Source organism: Lutra lutra, chromosome X (assembly GCF_902655055.1).
Source record: "Lutra lutra chromosome X, mLutLut1.2, whole genome shotgun sequence".
NCBI classification, from domain to species: Eukaryota; Metazoa; Chordata; class Mammalia; order Carnivora; family Mustelidae; genus Lutra; species Lutra lutra.
In genome coordinates this window covers 78,824,018-78,844,466 of record NC_062296.1, presented here as the reverse complement: position 1 = coordinate 78,844,466, position 20,449 = coordinate 78,824,018, and the positions used below count along the sequence as shown (strand labels likewise).

Below are 20,449 nucleotides of genomic sequence, written 5' to 3'. Positions count from 1 at the left end.
TGTGGCTGATGTCGAAGAGGTTACTGCCTATGTTCGTCTCTGGGAGTTTGATGGATTCCTGTCTCACATTGAGGTCTTCCATCCATTTTGAGTTTATCTTTGTGTATGGTGTAAGAGAATGGTCGAATTTCATTTTTCTGTATATAGCTGTCCAGTTTTCCCAGCACTATTTATTGAAGAGACTTTTTTCCACTGGATATTTTTTCCTACTTTATTGAAGATTATTTGACCATAGAGTTGAGGGTCCATATCTGGGCTCTCTGTTCCATTGGTCTATGTGTCTGTTTTGTGCCAGTACCATAGTGTCTTGGTGATCACAACTTTGTAATAGAGCTGAAATCCAGTAATGTGATGTCCCTAGCTTTGTTTTTCTTTTTCATCATTTCCTTGGCTGTTCAGGGTCTTTTCTGGTTCCAAACAAATTTTAGGATTGTTTGTTCCAGCCCTTTGAAAAACACCATTAGTATTTTGATCAGGATGGTGTTGAAAGTATAGATTGCTCTGGGTAACATAGACATTTTAACAATGTTTATTCTTCCAATCCATGAGCATGGAATGTTTTTCCATCTTCTTGTGTCTTCTTCAATTTCTTTCATGAGTGTTCTATAGTTCCTAGAGTATAGATCCTTTACCTCTTTGGTTAGGTTTATTCCTATGTATCTTATGTTTTTTGGTGCTGTTGTAAATGGAATCGATTCCTGAATTTCTCTTTCTACACTTACAGTGTTAGTGTATAAGAAAACAAGTGATTTCTGTGCATTGATTTTGTATCCTTCCACATTACTGAATTGCTATACAAGTTCTAGTAGTTTGGGAGTGGAGTCTTTTGGGTTTTTCATATAAAGTATCATGTAATCTGCGAAGAGAAAGAGTTTGACTTCTTCTTCTTTGCCAATTTGAATACTTTTATTTCTTTTTGTTGACTGATTGCTTGATGCTAGGACTTCTAGTACTATGTTGAATAACAGTGGTGAAATTGAACGTCCTTGTTGTATTTCTGATCTTAAGGGAAAGGCTCTCAGGTTTTCCCCATTGAGAATGGTATTTGCTGTTGGGTTTTCATAGGTGGATTTTATGAAATTGAGAAATGTTTCCTCTGTTCCTAACTCTGAAGTGTTTTAATGCTGGGGGCGCCTGGGTGGCTCAGTGGGTTAGGCCACTGCCTTCGGCTCAGGTCATGATCTCAGAGTCCTGGGATCGAGCCCCACGTCGGGCTCTCTGCTCAGCGGGGAGCCTGCTTCCTCCTCTCTCTCTGCCTGCCTCTCTGCCTGCTTGTGACCTCTCTGTCAAATAAATAAATAAAATCTTAAAAAAAAAAAGAAAAAAAGGAAAGGATGCTGTATTTTGTCAAATGCTTTTTCTGCATCAATTGAGAGGACCATGTGATTCTTGTCTCTTCTCTTATTTGTGTGTTCTGTCACGTCGATTGATTTGCAAATGTTGAACTACCCTTGCATCCCAGGAATAAATCCCACCTGGTGTGGTGGATAATCCTTTTAATGTACTGTTGATCCTATTAGCTAGGATCTTGTTGAGAATTTTGGCATCCATATTCATCAGGGATATTGGTCTGAAATTCTCCTTTTTGATGGGGTCTTTGCCGGGTTTTGGGAACAAGGTAATGCTGGCCTCATAGAAAGAGTCTGAAAGTTTTCCTTTTGTTTCTATTTTTCGAAACAGCTTCAGAAGAGTAGGTATTCTTTCTTCTTTGAATGTTTGGTAGAATTCCCCTGGGAATCCATCAGGTCCTGGACTCTGTTTTTTGATCACTGCTTCTTGTTGTTACTGGTTCTGGTTCTAGGTCTATTTAACTTGTCAGTTTCTTCCTGTTTCAGTCTTGATAGTTTATAGGTTTCCAGGAAGGCATCCATTTCTTCCAGGTTGCTTAATTTATTGGCATATAGCTGTTGATAATAATTTCTAATAATTGTTTCTGTTTCCTTGGTTTTAGTTGTGATCTCTCCCCTTTGATTCATAATCTTATTAATTTGGGTCCTTTCTCTTTTCTTTTGGATAAGTCTGGCCAATGATTTATTGATCTTATTCTTTCAAAGAACCAACTTCTAGTTCTGTTGATCTGCTCTACTTTATTTCTGGTTTCTAATTCATTGATCTCTGCTCTAATCTTACTTATTTCTCTTCTTCTGCTTGGCTTAGAATTTATTTGTTGTTCTTTCTCCAGTTCTTTAAGGTGTTAAGTCAGTTTGTGTATTCAGTATTTTTCCATTTTTTTGAGTGAGGCTTGGATGGCTATGTATTTCCCCCGTAGGACCCCCTTTGTCATATCCCATAGGTTTTGGACTAATGTGTTTTTGTTCTCATTGGTTTCCATGAATTGTTTAAGTTCTTCTTTGATTTCCTGGATCAATCTTTCCATCTATAGTTTCTGCCTGTGTGTCATGCTTAAAAAGATCTTCACTTAAATGTCATTAAAAAAAAAAGCTTCACCCATATTTCCTGTTGTTACACCTTTTAACATTCAAATCTTAAATCCATTTGACAGAAAAAAACTCTAGCACTTCTTTTGTGGCATTGTGTATTGGCAAAGCTGAATTTATAATCATCTTGGATATGACTTATGGTGATGACTGTTGAGTATAATTCCTAATGCAGCATTTCGTTCAGGGAGATATTAATGTATTTGACAATCACAATACGGCATGTACCACAGTGTCTCTCTGTGGAAAAATTTGAGTTCGGTGCAGCTGACAGATTTAGGTGTACAATTCTAGAGAATTTCATTTCCGCAGTGTCATTTTTCATTAGGTTTAAATGACAGAAAAGTAGATATTTGAGCCTGGATCAGACTGTAAGATGAGAAGTATGGCCACAGTGTTTTGCAGTTTATGCTACCAAAGAGTGGAATTTCTTGTCCCACCCCTTGAATCTGAGTTGGCCATGCCCCAAAGCCTTTCCTTGTCCTCTTGAGTGCTGCCTTGGGATCACCATCCCATGAAGAAGTCCGGGATGAAGGACTAAATGGAGGAGAGGCCCAGCTAAGCTGTCAGTGCCAGCTGAGCATAGCTCCAGCTCATCTACCAGCCAAATATGGGTACACAACTGAGTCCAAGAGAGATGCCAGAAGAGCTCCTTAGTCAACCTGCAGAATTGTGAGACAAATAAATTGTCGTTATAAGTCTCTGAGGATATGAAGTGGTTGGTTTCCAAAAATAAATTGAGTGTGGGATTCTTTCAACTGTGAGACTTTGTCTCCGTTCTGACTGCTGTAACAGGAATACCATAGCCTGGGGTGCTTAACTAACAAACATTTATCTCTCACAGCTCTGGAGGCTGGGGCCTCCAGATTCAGATTCAGTGTTTGTAAGAACCTGCTTCCAGATTTATAGATGGCCAGATTCACGTGGTGTCCTCACTTGGTAGAACATGTGAGGGAACTCTCTGCGGTCTCTTTTTATAAGGGCAGTAGTCGCTTCTGGAGCTTCCCAAAGGCCCACCTCCTAGTACCATCACACTGGGATTAGGTTTCAACAGAGGAATTTTGAGGAGACACAGAAGTTCAGTCCATAGCAAAATTTTCTTTAAGAGTTTGAGGCAGACAAACTATGGGAAGAGCCAAGATGTCCATCGACAGACAAATGGATAAAGAAGATGTGGGGTGTGTATGTTTCTGTATGTGTGTGTATATACATATATGTGTGTGTGTGTGTATAAAATGGAATATTGCTCAACCATCAGAAAGGATGAATACTTACCATTTCTCAGTGTGTTGGAACTGGAGGGTACTATGCTGAGTGAAATAAGTCAATCAGAAAAAGATAATTATTGTTCAGTTTCACTCATACATGGACTATGAGAAACAGTGCAGAAGATCATAGGGGAAGGGAGGGAAAACTGAATGGGAAGTCATCAGAGAGGGAGACAAAGCATGAAAGACTCTTAACTATAGGAAAAAAACTGAGGGTTGTTGGAGGGGAGGTGAATAGGGGATAGGGTAACTGGATATTGGACATTAAGGAGGGCATATGATGTGATGAACACTTGGGTGTTGCATGCAACTGATGAATTGCTCAACTCTACATCTGAAACTGATGATGTACTTTATGTTGGCTAATTGAATTTAAATAAAAATAAAAAAAGAGTCTGTGGCAGAAGAGAAATCTAAGGCTTTAACAAAATTCTTCTTACCTTTAATTGCCAATCAGAATCTATCTTCTTTTAAAATTGTCTACCCTCAATTTTGGGGGGCTGTATTTTGGAGGAAGAGTATAAGCATATAACTAAAACCGAGCTTATGTTTATGGAGAGCTCCCTTGACTAGCCACACCCTTATTACATCCATGAGCTGCTCTGTAGTGATTTTCCTACATTGGTTGCTTCCTAAGTGTCAGGTAGTGTTCTGATTCAAAATTCCTAGACCCGTTGTCTCTGAGGTTCTGAAATTGCCCTATGATTTGGGGTTTGATTCAAGAAACCTTTGCAATGCAGTGCCGCGTTTTTGTGGAGTTGGCATAAATCATGTAAAACGTAGGTAAACCAGTTTACCTTTCTGATTCTTAGTGTTTTCAGCTGCAAAGCGAATTGCATGAATCTTATGAACCATAAATTCCTTTTCAATTCAAAACATCTATGATTCTCCTGCCCGTTATATTTCTCTGGAGAATTTTATAGGAGTGAAAAATATTGTATAATGCTACTTGAACCTCGTAACTTTAAAAATGCCTTATTCAGGGGCGCCTGGGTGGCTCAGTGGGTTAAGCCTCTGCCTTCAGCTCAGGTCATGATCTCAGGGTCCTGGGATAGAGTCCCGCATCGTGCTCTCTGCTCAGCAGGAGAACCTGCTTCCTCCTCTATCTCTCTCTCTGCCTGCCTCTCTGCCTGCTTGTGATCTCTCTCCGTGAAATAAATAAATAAATCTTTTAAAAAAATGCCTTATTCATTATAGCTTTTATATATTGCTTTCAATTTCTAATTTCTGACTTTAGTCATTTTTTCCCTATGCTTTAGGCCAAATAACTCAAATTATGATATGATATTCACTGATAAATTCCTCATTTTTACCAATAGAATCTATACCACATATGCTTTAGTCTTTAAAATGATTAAACTAGGGGACAGCCTGTATTTAAGAGGGTGTATAACAATCAACCACCAAACTTGTGGCTCTAAACAAATGGGGTTATTTCTCACCATGCTGTGGATCGTCTGGCTGGCCCTTCTAGTCTGGGCCAGCATAGCCAGGGTTGTATGGTTTAGTCTGGCCTCGTTCTTATGTCTGCTGATTGGCTTGAGGTCATCTGGAGTAACAGGGTTAACTTGGGCACATATCATCATCCAGCAGACTGGCCTGGCTTTGTTTCCTGGTGGTATTTTCAGGGCTCCCAAGGAGCCAGCTTCAGTGCGCAAGTACTTTTCAAGTCTTAGCTTCCATTGTATTTGCCCATGTCTGATTGACCAAAGCAAATCACATGGCCAGGCTCAGATTTCAGGTGGGTGGGAAAATAGAGGCCACCTCTACTTTGCAGGGTCCTGGTGCAAACTATACAGTATAGATGCAGACATGGAAGGAATTTGTGGCCGTTTTTGCTACCTGCCACAGCATATGAGATTGTATTCTGGACTCTTGACCATTGCTCTCTCATCTCTCACTGAGCAGTAAATCTATCTTAATTTCCTGAACAGAATTTCCTTGGAAAAGCCATTTCATTCCTTTTTATAAGATTGATAAGAACCTGTATTTTACTTCAAACATATTATAAGCTAATTTTAGAAAACTTACAGAATGAAGACAAGCATGAAGAAGAGAGTAAAAATAATGTCTAATTCAACCACTCAGAGATAACTATTGTTTTTCTTTAACTTGTGTAAGGATCTAATGTTAGAAAGATTAAGAAATATGCTGTTAGTATATATCTTAGTATTGTGGTTACATAAAATGCTATGTATATGTAATAAAATGTATTCATAAAACCTTTAGGTCCATTACTTGAAAATATTTTGGCTATTTTCCTCTAGAACTTGGTTATAGTGAGTCTTATATTAGTTAGTGTATAGAGTAAACAAAAAGCTCTTGAAAATACTTTGGGTTAAATAAGGTATATAAGATGGATGAGGTGCTTACTTCTGTCTCAGGTAAAAGTTCAAAGGCAGATAGTTTAGGTTGGGTAAACATTTCTGCTCTACCTGGTCATTCAGTGACCCAGGCTAGTGGGTCAACTTTGTCATCTTCATTATGTGGCTTCTAGATCTTAGTCCGGGGTCGCAGCTGTAGTTGTGGCTATTTTTCAAATACCAAGAAGGCAGAAAGAAGTTCCTGGAAACATCTTCATCTCTGAGATGATCTCAAAGTTGCACATGACTTTCTCTCACATCACATCAGCCTGAACTTAGACAGCTACGCCTAACTGAAAGGGTGTTGGTGTACCAGAAAAGACTTGGGGAATTCATTACCAAGAGAAAGAAAGAGAAAATGGATATTGAGGGACAGTTAGCAATTTCTTTTATCTTAACCAAACTGTGCATATCTAGACTAGATTTCCTCCTTAAGCATGAAGCCCTAATGGTGTGGCTATCTTTTGCTTTGTTCTGTCCTGTGTCCTTTCCTCTCTGTTGGGGTAATAGCACTTAAATTTTCCTTTGGAAAATTCTCAGGCCATGAACTTTGGGTTGGGCCAATATGCCCCTCCTTGCTACACTTCCCCTCATTGCATGGTTGGGTATGTGAACTTGTATCGAACAGTGGAACTCGAACTTGAGAGTGTTTTTTAGGACATAGTGAGAAGGTAAAGCTTTTTTTCCTCTTCTGCTGGGAGAATTGAGTCATTGGGTTGAAACACAGAAAAGAACCCACTGAGAGAAGTAAAGCTACAGAATGGAGAGATAGAGAGAAATGGTATCTGGAAGGTATTGTTTGAGTCCCCAGTTCAAACCATTCCTGAAGCTGGGATCTCCCTGGATTTTTAATTACATAATTCAAAGATCCCATTTATTTTTGTTATCTTGTGTTAGATTTTTATCAATCGCCACTGAAAGAATTCTGTTAAATCCACCACCATAATCCTTACTAAACTTCATTTCCTTTAGGTCTCATTGGTTTTCCATCTAGGAGTGTTTGAATTCAAATTCTGTCATCTAAGATCAAGACTGTTCCCCAACATGGTCTCACTGTTAAATTTATTTTTGAGTCTTTTCCTGCCTTCATGTCTTTGGTGGAATGATATCATAGGTTCTGGTATAGGGCCTTAGGGCCATGAATGGTTACTGAATTTCTCTCCTCTCAATTCTTCTCTTTCTCTTAAGCCTTTTCTCCACCTAATACACAAATATAGACAGGAGGATCAGCACTGAGGAGGGCAGAGGGTAAGTCGTGGTGGCAGAGGAAGAATTATTTTGAGCCATTAACTTACCTTTGTTCCAACACTTCAATTGCAGTGATTGGGTGGTAGAATTGGTCCAAAGAGTCACAGCAAATTGAAAATTGTCAGTAAAAGTGTTTCTGCCAGTATTGTGAGTGGCATTGAATAGGATGTTTAAAGGGAGGCCAGTGGCATCCAGCAGAGACCAAGCCATTTGAGTGTCATTAAATTCATTATATGGCTTTTTGTGTTGCTTTCACTTGTGTTCCATCTGCTAACAGTTTGGGGGTTAGGGCCAAACATTTCCCTATGCCTAGATTTCTTTTTGTAATGCGCCTACTACCAGTATCAAGGCATTTAGACAGGCTGTTGCTGCATTACTGAAATATTCAGAACAAATCACTGTGATATCTACTGTGCCTTCCTTCCATTGTGGTAACTGATTTTTGAGGCTCTGATGTAAGATTATTTATGGAAAGACAGAACAATACACCTAATTAAGGGAATTCCAGATTAAGTCATTCCCTTCCCTCTTCCTAAAGTTTGTGGAACTTAATCTCTGGTACATACGCATACAAAAGGAATATTCCCTGGGATGGGAAGGTCAATTAGATACATGCTATTGATTTCAGTCTTCTGATGGGAAATCTCATTATTATTGTTTCCCAAAATGGAGGGCATGGTAGTGAAGCTCACATGTCATTAAATTACTCTATTCAAGTTATGTACTACACATCCCTTACGAACTGTGTCCATTTCTGGCCCCATGACCTACTCTTGGCTGCCTCTAACAATACCCTTGAGTTGGGCAGTAAGAAGTGCAGGGAGAGGGGGCAGCGCAGAACATTTCCTTTAGACGGGCTGACGCCCTTGGACTCTATTATTTGGCGTGCACCAGTAGAGCTCCCTGTGGCAATATTTTGAATAGACTTGAAACTTCACCTTTATGAATCATTTTGACCAGTGTGGGTGAATTTCAGCACTATATGACCATATTATAGTCTTATTTTAAAAAGACATTTCTCCTCATCCCCACAGCAGATCTCTTAGCTGACTTTTTGTTATTTTCCCTTGTTATTGTGTCTCGGCAGGAACCATATTGGAGAAAATCAGCAGATCAACAGAATGCTGCTGGTGTGCTGGAGCTTTTGTTTGTGCCTGTGTGCCAGTGTAAACATGAACAGCATTTCATTCACCCCACCAGTGCTCATTATAGGAAGCCATTTCCGCAGCATGGTATCCCACAATTCTGAGGAAAAGTTGAGTCCACTATTACTTGAATGAAACTGAGAATAAAAGAACCCATTCTTAGTAGAGAGAAAATGTGTTCATGCTCGAACTGAAGGAAATCACCACAAATAGGCCATCTGATGTATGTGTATATATATACATTTTATCGTTGTTAAACCCAAGCAGACCAATTCATTGGACTATAATATGAGCTCAGTCTTTGAGTATTTTTTCTGCATTTCTCTTGATTGTTTTCTGTGGTTTTCCTTTTAATATATTTTTATTGCTATGGGATTTTTTTTTTAGAGTTAAAAGATCTCATTAGCATTCTCCAAGCCCTTAAATGTACATGAGCGTCCCGTTTTCATTTTGTTTGCACATGTTATTCCTAGGGGCCCTAAAGAAATACAGTTAAGATGAAAATGAATAATGTGATTGAAAAAAACAACTCCCTTCTCCCATTTGGCAATGATAATCTTTTCTTAAAATGCCCATTTGTTTTTTTTAAAAATGAGTTTTATAGGTCAACCCTCATACAGCTGTTTTCTTGTTGCACTCAGCCAGTGGAGATCACAGTAGGTGGGAAATCCTTTGAGTTATCCAATCAGAACCTTCAGTGTTTGATACAATTATAACTCCCTAAAGGGAAGACTGATGTGGTTTAAATCTGCTTGTGGTTGGGTGTGAGTGCTAAAAGTGCTAGATCTGTGTTTGAAAGCTCTTAGTGCTAAGAATAGTCCTGGTAGAAAGTAACTACCTCCTTTTCAGGAGAATAATAGCTATTATCTTTGCAATGATGATGTTCTCCTTTAGAGACATCATCTGAAATTGGCATTCTTACTATACATACGGCTCAACAAACTTTTATTGTGAATGTACTAAGCTCTCGCACTGAAATGGGCTTTATAAATATTTATAAAATTTTCTATTCTCCCTAACGATCTTGCATATTATTTTATAGAGGGAAAAAAGTTCCCTGAGGCTTGGAGAAATGAAATAAGTTAGCATCACAAACTGGTAAGTGATAAACCTGAATTTGGACCCATGTGTACCAAATATTAAAACCTATTTTTTTCAGCATCAAATTACCTAACTGTACAAAATATGCATTATTCCCAGAGAGAAGCTATTCATTTTGGCAGTGGCTCAAATATCCATTTTAGTGGAAAATATTCTGTGGGAGTCAAAGGAAGGTAAGTGAAACACAAGCCACTCTGCCATTGGTATTCTGCAGAGTTTCTCTGTTGATTTCACTCCCATTTTAGAATATTGCACTTAATTACCTGTCAAACATATATCTTAACTTTATGGAGGCAGGAGGGTCAGCCCAATTAGTGTTGTTATTTTTCCATTTAGTTTTCTGAATATACCTAATGCATTTTAAATCTGTCCTCAACAATAACAATTTCAAGCAGAAAGCTTCTTCAGAGTAAATCTTTTAACCCTGAGAATCTTGAAGTAAATTAACTTAATTTTGAAACCAAATTGTAGAATCGCTGAGAACATCCGAAGATGGGATATATTGAACCTCTTTGTTTATCTTTCAGGGTAAATACATATAATTTCCCAAATCCCTTAGACCATGAGCTTCCTTAGTAGAGTCTGGAAATATCTTTTCTTTCCCCCCTAGAAATTGAGCATGTCCAAGAATTTTGTAATTTTCTTTTTCAAAGTTGAAATTTTTATTCTGTGGGCTGTTTCCCTCTGGGCCTGTCCTTGTATCCCTATGTCATGCTCTCATGAAAGAGGGGCCTCTTGCTTATATTCTTGAAGGTCATTGGAGAAGGAAGGAAGACTCCCAGTTTAGTTGGCTAGAACATAATGTTGATGAGGCCAAGGCAGTACGATTATGTTAGGAACCAGTTCAGATTTTTGGATCAGTTAGCAGAAATCATTTCCAACTGGAACATTCAGACTTCTAATAAGCATGACCTTTACTGCGGTATCTAGATTCCACCAAGGAGAAAGATCTCATTAGATATTAGCTGTCTATACTAGGGACACTATGTGGTTTACAAGCTTATATACAACTTATCTGATGACTTCATTATTTCCCACTTTTTTTTAATGAGGGTTTTTGCTTTATCTCTGGAAAATTATGAACCTCTCATCTGCTGAATATGTTAAACACTCTGTTCAAGCACTCCCGAACCAAATGTCGGTTACTTCACTGAATTGTTTGAATAAGCCCTGGGAATTGGTCCAGACACGTGGTCCCATTTACCATCCTATTAATTACTGCCCTGGAATCTAACGTATTTTCTGAAATATGAATTCAGTTTCCTATGGATTTGACATCACATTGGACTTTTTAATGCAAAAGTTTTTCTGACTGTTCAGCTCCTTATCTGTGGTGGGGATAAGTTCAGTTTCACTCCTGAAATTCATAATGTCAACAGGATGTTATATAGTATTTTACAGGTTCAAAGGTGTGTTCAAGGTTACTGTCTCATTTGACTATCAGAACAATCTTGTGAGGTCAGTGGAATAGATACTTTTCAATCCTCTTTATGTACATGGAAACTGAGAGGTTAGTAGGTAGAGACTTGCTTCATGCTTAAACATAATCTTCTGACAATTCACCCACTGCTTGTCTGCTTGTCAGGACAGTTTGACAAATACTTTTTGTAAGTTATGTTTGTAGTGGTTGTGTTAGGGATACTGTTACCTGATTTCAGATGAAATATAATAAAGTTATTTCATTGGTGTCTTACTATAACCTTCATCTAATGTCAGATTCACAGAGGAGTGGGGATTTATTTTTTTGAATACTTAAAAAATCAGTGTTTTCAAGAACATTGTATATATTATTTTCCGGTTCAAAGTTCTTAAGTTCTTTTGGTAGACCTCAATCTCTTAAATATTTGATGTATAAGTTGTTTGTTGTAAAATTGCACTGTGATAGCAGCAAGCAAGTTAACAAGGGCTTTGGGCTTTGGGTATGAAACTAATTTAATATAATATCTTAAGATCTGTTTGAAGAGTAAAATGTGGTCCAGAATAGCCACTCAGAAGTCATAATGAGTCATTGGTAAAAATATTCAATATGGGGAAAGCTCCCCACATAAGCTAATTTATGCTGACCAAAAAGAAATATATGGCCATAGGCATTAAATATTTTAAGAAGTAACTTTTGGGATGCCTGGATGGCTCAGTCACTTAAGTGTTGGACTTGATTTGAGCTCAGGTCATGATCTCAGTGTCGTGAGATTGAGCCCCACATCAGGCTCCACACTCAAAGTGGAGTCTGCTTGGGAGTCTCTCTCCTTCTGTCCCTCCTGCTGCTTGCACGTGTGCATGCACTCTCTCTCTCAAATAAATAAATAATTAAAAAAAACCTTTCAATATCTGCTCTGTGTATTACACCGAGGAAGATATAAAGAAACATGATTTAGTGCCAACAAGAGCTTGTGATCTAGTTATATATGTCCATGCAAATCATTGAAGAATAATGCAGTAGCCCTCAGTTGGTGTTTATCCCTTACTGGCTTGAAGAAAATCGCTCCAGGCAATGGCAAGGGGCATCAAGGATTCTCTTTTCTTGAAATGTACATTAATTTTTTAAAAAATATTTTGTTTATTTGACAGAGAGAAATCACAAGTAGGCAGAGAGACAGGCAGAGAGAGAGGGGGAAGCAGGCTTCCTGCTGAGCAGAGAGCCCAATGAGGGGCTTGATCCCAGGACCTTGGAATCATGACCTGAGGCGAAGGCAGAGGCCTTAACCCACTTAACCCAGGCGCCCCACATTAATTTTTTATTGTGGTAAAATAGATGTAAGATTTACCCTTTTAACCCTTTTAGGTGTACAATTCAGTGGCATTAATACATTTACATTTTGTGCAGCTGTCTCCACTCCATTTCTAGAACTTTTTATCCTCCTAAACAGAAAGTCTTTTTTTTTTCTCCCCCAAACAGAAACTCTTTGCCCATCAAACAACAGCTTCCCATTCCCCCCTCCATCTAGTTCCTCGTAAACTCTGTTCTACTTTCTGTCTCTTGGAATTTGTTCTAAATATTCCATACAAGTGAAACCGTACAGGAGTTGTCCTTTCTGTGTCTGGCTGATTTTACTTAGCATAACGTTTTCAAGGCTCATCCATGTTGTCAGGATCTCATTCCTTTTTAAGGCTGTGTAAAATTCCATTGTGATTAGTGATTATACACTACATATTGTTTAGCTGTTCATCTGTTAATGAAAAATGTATGTTTTGGGACATCCCTTGTCTGCCACCCCTTTCTTGACCAGCAGCTGCCTGAGACTACCCCAACACTGTTCCTTATTATAGGCTCAATCCTGGACAAGAGTGAAGGGGAGGGAGAGTAGTCCAGATCTCTCAAACAGAAGTACGAGATGCTGACTCAAAGTTTAATTTCAGGTAAACAACAAATACTTTTATATATTTTTAAAGATTTTATGTATTTATTTTTAGAGAGGGAGAGAGTGTGAGCAGGGGGACAGGCAGAGAGAGAGGAAGAGACAGAATCTCAAACAGACTCCCTGCTGAGCGCAGAGTCCAGTGCAGGGCTCCGTCTCACAATACCAAGATCATGACCCGAGCTAAAATCAAGAGTCGGTCGCTTAACTGGCTGAGCCACCCAGCTGCTCCAACAAATATTTTTTTTTTAAAGATTTTATTTATTTATTTGACAGAGAGAGATCACAAGTAGATGGAGAGGCAGGCAGAGAGAGAGAGAGAGAGGGAAGCAGGCTTCTTGCTGAGCAGAGAGCCCGATGTGGGACTCGATCCCAGGACCCTGAGATCATGACCTGAGCCGAAGGCAGCGGCTTAACCCACTGAGCCACCCAGGCGCCCAACAAATATTTTTTTGATATAAGAATGTCACATGCAGTATTTGAGATATGCTTAAATATAAGTTGTTTATCTGACATTTAATTTAACTGGGTGTCCTGTATTTTATCTGGTAACCTTTCAAGTTCTTCAAACATTCCCCTCAGACGGCTAGTCCTGGTGCCCTTCCCTGTGCTCTGCTCTCTTGATTGTCCAGTGTCCGGAGAGTTCCCCATTCTCCACCTCTAGGCTCCAAGGCTGAGTTATACTTGGGAGTTTGAGCCTGAGGAGACATAGGTATGGTGGTAACAGAGATCTTAATTCCTCTCTGCCACAGGGGATATGTTCCCGGCAGTGTGTTGTCTACCCATTATCCAATTCCAAAGCCATTTCTACATTTTTAGATATTTGTTACAGAAGTATCTTACTTCTCAGTACCAAAATCTGTGTTTGTTTGCTAGGGCTGCCATAAGAAATACCACAGAATGGGTGGATTAAACAGCAGAAATTTATTTTCTCACAGTCCTAGAAGCTAAAAACCTGAGATTAAAGTGTCGGTAGGGTTGGTTTCTTCTGAGGCCTTTCTCCTTGCCACAGTGATGCTGCCTAACAAATTACCTCAAACCTCAGTGACTTAAAACAACAATTTTTATTGCTCACACATCTGTGTACTAGCCGAGGGCCTTCTGATCTGGGCTTGGCTTGGCAGGGCTTGACCCAGCTTGCCAGTTACATCCAGGTTTCCACATGTCTCTCATCTTTCTTGGGCCAGTGGGTTAGCTGGGGCTTGTTCTTATGGATATGGCTGAAGTACAAGAGAAGTGAGCCAAAATACATTAATATCTTTTAGTGTCCGAAGTCTTAACAGACTTAGACACTTCTATCCTTATTCCACTGGTGAAACCAAGGCTTATGGCCAAAGCCAACAATAATGACCTGGGGAAACTCGCTGTGCGTCTAGGGGGAGGGACTGTTGAGTAACTTGGCTAGGGTGTATAGATAAGGGAGGAGTGAAGTTTAGGACCTATAAGTAATGAGGTTTACAGAGAGTATCTAAGACTCTTCACTTTAAGATATTTCCTAAGTAGAAGTGAGACCAACTCCAATACAGAAGATGTAGGCTTAATATGACCTGGTGGTTAATGTTGTTGGAGAGTGTGTGGGCCATTGTCACAAATATCCAAGAACATGGACCTGCTGTGTCCTAATACTGGCTTACCCAAGGAGATCTGTTCTAGACACTTCTAGCTGGATTGGCTCTCTGTCTTCTTTCTAACTCCTAACTCCTTTTCTTTTCCTCTGCTGTGACACCCTTTCACATGTGTTAGTAGCTGGTATACTAGGTGGAATGAAGGGTACATTTGGGAAACTAAAGCTGGGTAAATGGTTTGGGGCCAACTTCTAGAAAAGGCAAAGGGTTTGGAATTTCACTATGCTAAGGGAGCCTCTGAAATGTGTTTCTTTCTTTCCTTTTTTTTTTTTTTAAGATTTTTTAATTATTTTATTTATTTATTTATTTTTTTTTTTGAGAGAGAGAGCATGAGAAGGGAGAAGGTCAGAGGGAGAAGCAGACTCCCCAAGGAGCAGGGCACCTGATACGGGACTTGATCCTGGGACTCCAGGATCATCACCTGAGCTGAAGGCAGTCGCTTACCCAACTGAGCCACCCAGGCACCCCTGAAATGTGTTTCTTATGGAAACTTAAGATATTTGGGGGGAAATTAAGTAAAAATTTTACTTACGGTACTAAATTATCTTTTGTAAGCTAATTAACGTTGATAAAATATAAAACCAAAGAAATCTTTCACAACACTTAAAAAGTTAGCAAATATTGTTTAATTTTAACATTTAAGATTCTGTACACTCCCCTGTTTCGAATTCAGAACAGCATAAAAAAGTAAACATTCAGAAGCTGTGTTCCCATTATTATTCTTGTCCTTCCTGATCTCCATCTTGTTTCTATGAATGCACATTTACTTTAGTTTATTTGCTCTTCCAGTATTTATCTGATGCAAATGCATATTTTTTTTCTCCTTTCTCATATGGAAGGTAGTAAGCTACATGCATTGCTCTGGATTGTTCTCATTAATAGTATATTGTGGGAATCTTTCTGAACAAGTACATAGAGAGCTTCCTGACTGCATCTGCACTTACTGTGTGAGTGTCTTACAGTGTATTAGTCAGAATCTTCTTGTTGGATACTTGGCTGGTTTCTAGTCTCTTGGTATTACAAATGATGCTATGAGAAAATAACCCATATACACATTTTTTCTATGGGCAGATATACCTATAGGTTGAGTTCTTAGAAGTGGGATTGCTAGGCTTGAGGGCAAATTTATTTGTAATTTTGATCAGCATTGCCAGATTGTTCTTCATAGGAGTTTAGCCATTTTGCCCTCGAACCGGTCATATAGAAATTACTTCCACAGTTTCCCCAACAGACTGTGTCTTCTGCCAGATTTTTGGATCTTATGAGTAAGATTTGACTTCTTATAAAATGTTTAAGGGTCTTGTGTTTTCATCTGTAACTGGGCGTGTCTTGTGTCCATTTTTCTATTGGGGTGTTAATCTTTTCCATCTCAATTTCTAGAAGATTTTTAAAAAAATATTTTATTTATTTAATTGACAGAGATCACAGGTAGGCAGAGAGGCAGGCAGAGAGAGAGGAAGGGAAGCAGGCTCCCTGCTGAGCAGAGAGCCCGACGCGGGGCTCGATCCCAGGACCCTGGGATCATGACCTGAGCCGAAGGCAGAGGCCTTAACCCACTGAGCCATCCAGGCGCCCCTCTAGAAGATTTTTTAAAAAAAATTTACAATGGAGATTAGTACTTAATGCCATGTGTCAAATAAATTCCCTCATATTATTTGCCTTTTGACTTGGTTAACATATTTTTTTCCACAAAAAGAATCAGTTAATTTTTATTTCAGTGACTTGTATCTTTTCTTTTAGGCTTTAGGACTTTAAGTCATAACTAGAAAGGTCTTTACCGTGCCACAGTTATCAGACAACTCTCTTATGTGTCCTTCCAGCACTTTAATGGTTTTAAAGCTGATGGTTAAACATTTGATACATTTGGAGTTTATTTTGGTGTACGGTGTGAAATACTGATCCAAGAGCTTTTCACAGAGCAAGCAAGGCATCGTGTAGTGCCAGTTCCTCTTCATTCTTCTTCTTTTCTCAAGTTTTTCTAGTTATTTTTCCAGATAGACTTTTGAATCAGCTTGTCTCCTATAAAAAAGTCTATTAGCATTTTTATGAGGATTATATTCAATTTATAACTAATTTAGGGTAGTTGATGCATTTATGATGCTGAGTTTTCCTTTCCAAGGGTCTGTGTTTCCATTTTTCAAGTCTACTTTGGAGTCCTTTGTGATTATTTCATAGTCTTTCTTATATAGGTTTTGTCCAGTTCTTGGTAAGTTTATTCCCGGGCGTTTTATCTCCCTCGCTGCTCTTGCATAGAGGGTCTTTTCTTCCATTGTGTTGGGTTATGGTTATTGTTTGGGTGTGGTATGACTGTTGGGTTCTGGGTACTAATTTTATATCCCACTTTCCTTCTATTTGTTTTCCAGTAGATTCTCTGTAGTTATCCAGGGATATAATTATATGAGCTGCAAATAGGGATAGTTTTGCCTTTCCTTTCCAATAGTTCTATCTCAAATGTCTTTCTACTGTTTAATTTCATTGTTAAAAATCTAAGTAGCATATATTAGCTAGTTTTAATCTCTGTCAGTATGATCATGCCTAGACTTAAATTATGATTTAAAAGCTACCCATTTCGTCTCTTTTCTTATTCATATCATAGCAAGATTCCAAATGACAGCATTCTTAAGTGTCATGCTGCTATGCCCTTAGGCTTACATGCTAGACTTGAAGGTCTGCCTAGGATACTTGGGGCTTAGGGCTGGTGGGCGGGTAGAGGGCTCTCAAGGCAGGATGGTTGTCAGAGGCACTGATCTGATGCAGAGATGCCTTTGTAGCTATTCGTGGGCTGGCAAGGCACAGGCAGAGTGACAGTGCAGTTGGAATCACATTTTACTCTTTGACTTACACCTGCTGTTTGCGTTTCCCTAAATCTAAGTTTGCCCTCTTTTCCTTCCTTTTGCCCTCCTCTCTGTACTCTTCCTCCTTGCCCTTCCCTTCTTCCCTATTTTATAATTAATAAAATGTAAGGAGGTTTTCTGACATTTGGAGTGGATTTAAATCTTATGCCATCTCTTGAAGATTATTTGAAGTAGGAGCCCATGGGAGGGGAACCCAAAAGATAATGGGGGAAATGTTTTGAAAACTACAAATCTAGGCAGCTGTGTTACATAGGAAGTACAGTGCTGTGTGAAATTCAACCCCGTGAGGGAGTGGCTCTCATGTTGGATCTCTGGCAGGAAGTGACTCTTCCCTGGAGAAAACCAGAACCACAAACACCCCTCCCACTGCTGGCTGCCAGGCAGGATACTGAGGACATTGGAGGTCAGAGGACCCAGAGGAAAGCCAACACGGGTGAAGTGGTGGGACTGGTTGATTAGCGGCAGGCTGTTTTCGCAGAGCACAGGGAAGGAGCGCCACTGATGGAGATTCGGGAACTCTGTGTAGCTCCAGACGGAGTTTGAGCCCATCCGTATTGTTACTGCAGGCTCACCTGAAATAAAATCTTACCACAGTGAAAACCTGGTCTGAGACCAGAAATGTATAAGCCGCACAACAGGAGAGCCCCAGAACCTGAGTCACATGGGAAGAGACAGGTAGACAGGGTCCAAGCAGAGACAGTTTTCTTACCCACATGTGCTAGTGGTTTGAAAGAGCTGGAAATTAAGAACCGTGGCATATTCCAGTTGTGGTTTGCTAAATAATTTTGCTTGTTCAACTGGCTGTTGATCTGACTTTGATTCCATGGTGGGGATCCAGTCTTTATCGTTGTTTTCAACAAAGTTCTGCCTTATCAAGTCCTCCAGAAGTTGCTGTAGTCCTTTAGGTTGGGAGGAACTAACTGACTGCGTGGGGGGAGGCTCTTGGGCACAGAATGGATAAAAACAGGCGGCAAAGAAAACCCCCTTTACAGAACATTGCTTTTGTAAGTTTCTGCCTGTTCGGAGGTCCTAGCTAGATGTGCAATTTGTGGTTACTTAATGGTTGTGTTTTTAAAAAGATTTATTTATTTATTTATTTATTTATTTATTTATTTATGAGAGAGTGGGGGGAGGTGCGGAAGGAGAGGAGAGAGAGAATCTTAAGTAGGCTCCACACCAAGGGTGGCGGCCAACTCGGTGCTGCATTCCACGACCCTGAGATCATGACCTGAGCCCAAATCGAGAGTTGCGCATTTAACTGACTGAGCCATCCAGGTGCTCCCCACCCTGTGCTACTTTCATGTGTAAAACAGGAGTAGTATCTACCTCCCAGAAATGTTGTGGGAGAATCAGTACTTGCCGTGGTGCGTAAATGTTTGAGCCCCATACCTGGAGTCCGCGGAGCGCTGTATGAATGCTAAGTAGTATCAGTATTATCACAACTGCATTTATCATCAAGGCTTGGCCTGATCCCTCATTAAACTTCCAGTTTATTTTTCTCAACTGTTCAAACGAAGACAGAGAATGAAGTTAATTACAGCCCTGGGTTTCTGAAATTCCCAGAGGATTAGGGAAGAAAATTGCAATATTAGACTTGTGGTATGAGTCGACTAACTGCGGTTATACGGCATCCTCTTGACCCGCTCCGGATCGGGTGTTTAACACCGCAGGGCTCTCTTTCTCTCTGGGCCTAAATTGAAGGATGGAAGAACAGCTGCCTTTCTTTTTTCCTGTGGTTGCGAAACCTGTAGATTATAGGCCTGCCTTTGAGAAGTTTTTCAGAGTATGACAATTTTGAGAACAGAGGAGTCACTTATAAAGCTCCCATTATGATAAAAAAAAAAGACCCACCCCATCCTCTTTAATGTTCTCTTTCTTTGTGTGATACTGTCGTGCCAATTTTGTACCTTTCCCCCCCTTCATGCTGTATCTAGCCAATGACTCTTCACTAAACTCACAAGGATATTCTCTCCTCCAGCAAGCTAATAGTGGAGACTTTTAACCCTCAAGCAGCATTATCTAATCTGTAAATTATTTTTCTTCTCACTTATTTTATGTATCTTTCTATTTGCTGGGTTTGTTCCCTGGTTCTGTTATCAGAAATCTATGACTCCTACTCTTCTTGTCACAATATCGTTAGAAGCCATAAAGAACACTGTCTTGCAGTGATTAATTTAGTGGGATTCTTCAGGTTGATTTAATCAGCACTAGATGGGAAGAAGCAAAACTTTTCTAATTTTTCTACTTGTACCACATAAATTAAACTGAAAATGGTTAGACAGCCATGTAAATGCCTTCTCTTATCTTGCTGGCTTTTAGCAAAATTTACAACATATAACATCTGTTGTCTTTGCCTGAGTAAATCAAATTTACCCTCTCTTATCTTCAAGTTTATCAATAGAAGGTAGAGGAGAAGTAACAAGCAATTAAGATACTTCTAGCTCCTTGCCTCAAGGCTAATCAAACACATACTCTATAGCTTGGTAATAATACCTTATAATTTGGTGACTGCGAACCTTTTATTATATGCCTTTAGTCATTTGTAATAAGACTACAGTGAGTTTCATTTCTCAAAAAGGTTGAAGAGCTAATTTGCTTCAGTTAATTTCTTAACCCAGAAAAGAACTTTCCCTGCTTTTAAACGTTTTTGTTATCTGCTCACATGGTATAGAAATGGTTTTATGAATTTTAGATCCCCTTGATGACAATGGGACCAACAGTGATGGCACAATATCTCAATAAATTGTGATTTTTTTTTGACGCAAGTAATGCAATTGAAAAATAACAATAGCTAACACTTAGTTTCAACTGTGTTTCAGCTGCTGTTCTAAGTGCTTTATAGACTTCGTTCATTTAACTGTGTCCTCATAACAATACATTTCTGTTGCCAGTTTTTAGAGAAAAGGAAATGGAAGCGCACATTAAATGCCTTTTCGAGGTCTCATCCGCATTAAGCACTAGAGCTGGGGTGTGAATTCACGTTGAGCTTTTTACCCCACTGTCTTTCAAGTACTTGAGTGCTTCCCAACCCTGCCCTCCTTCAAGTTCCC

The 20,449-nt window shown here is 39.4% G+C and overlaps 1 long non-coding RNA gene across 1 annotated transcript in view; it reads left to right on the top strand.

Annotated features, from left to right (window-relative positions):
• The window catches only part of LOC125091856 (uncharacterized), a 37,067-nt gene extending 24,177 nt beyond the window's left edge, over positions 1-12,890 (top strand). The window contains exons 2-5 of the long non-coding RNA XR_007124768.1: positions 8,405-8,685; positions 9,505-9,560; positions 9,663-9,736; positions 12,831-12,890. This is a non-coding gene — a long non-coding RNA (uncharacterized LOC125091856). The remainder of the gene's footprint in view (positions 1-8,404; positions 8,686-9,504; positions 9,561-9,662; positions 9,737-12,830) is intronic.
• The last annotated feature ends 7,559 nt before the right edge of the window (positions 12,891-20,449 follow it).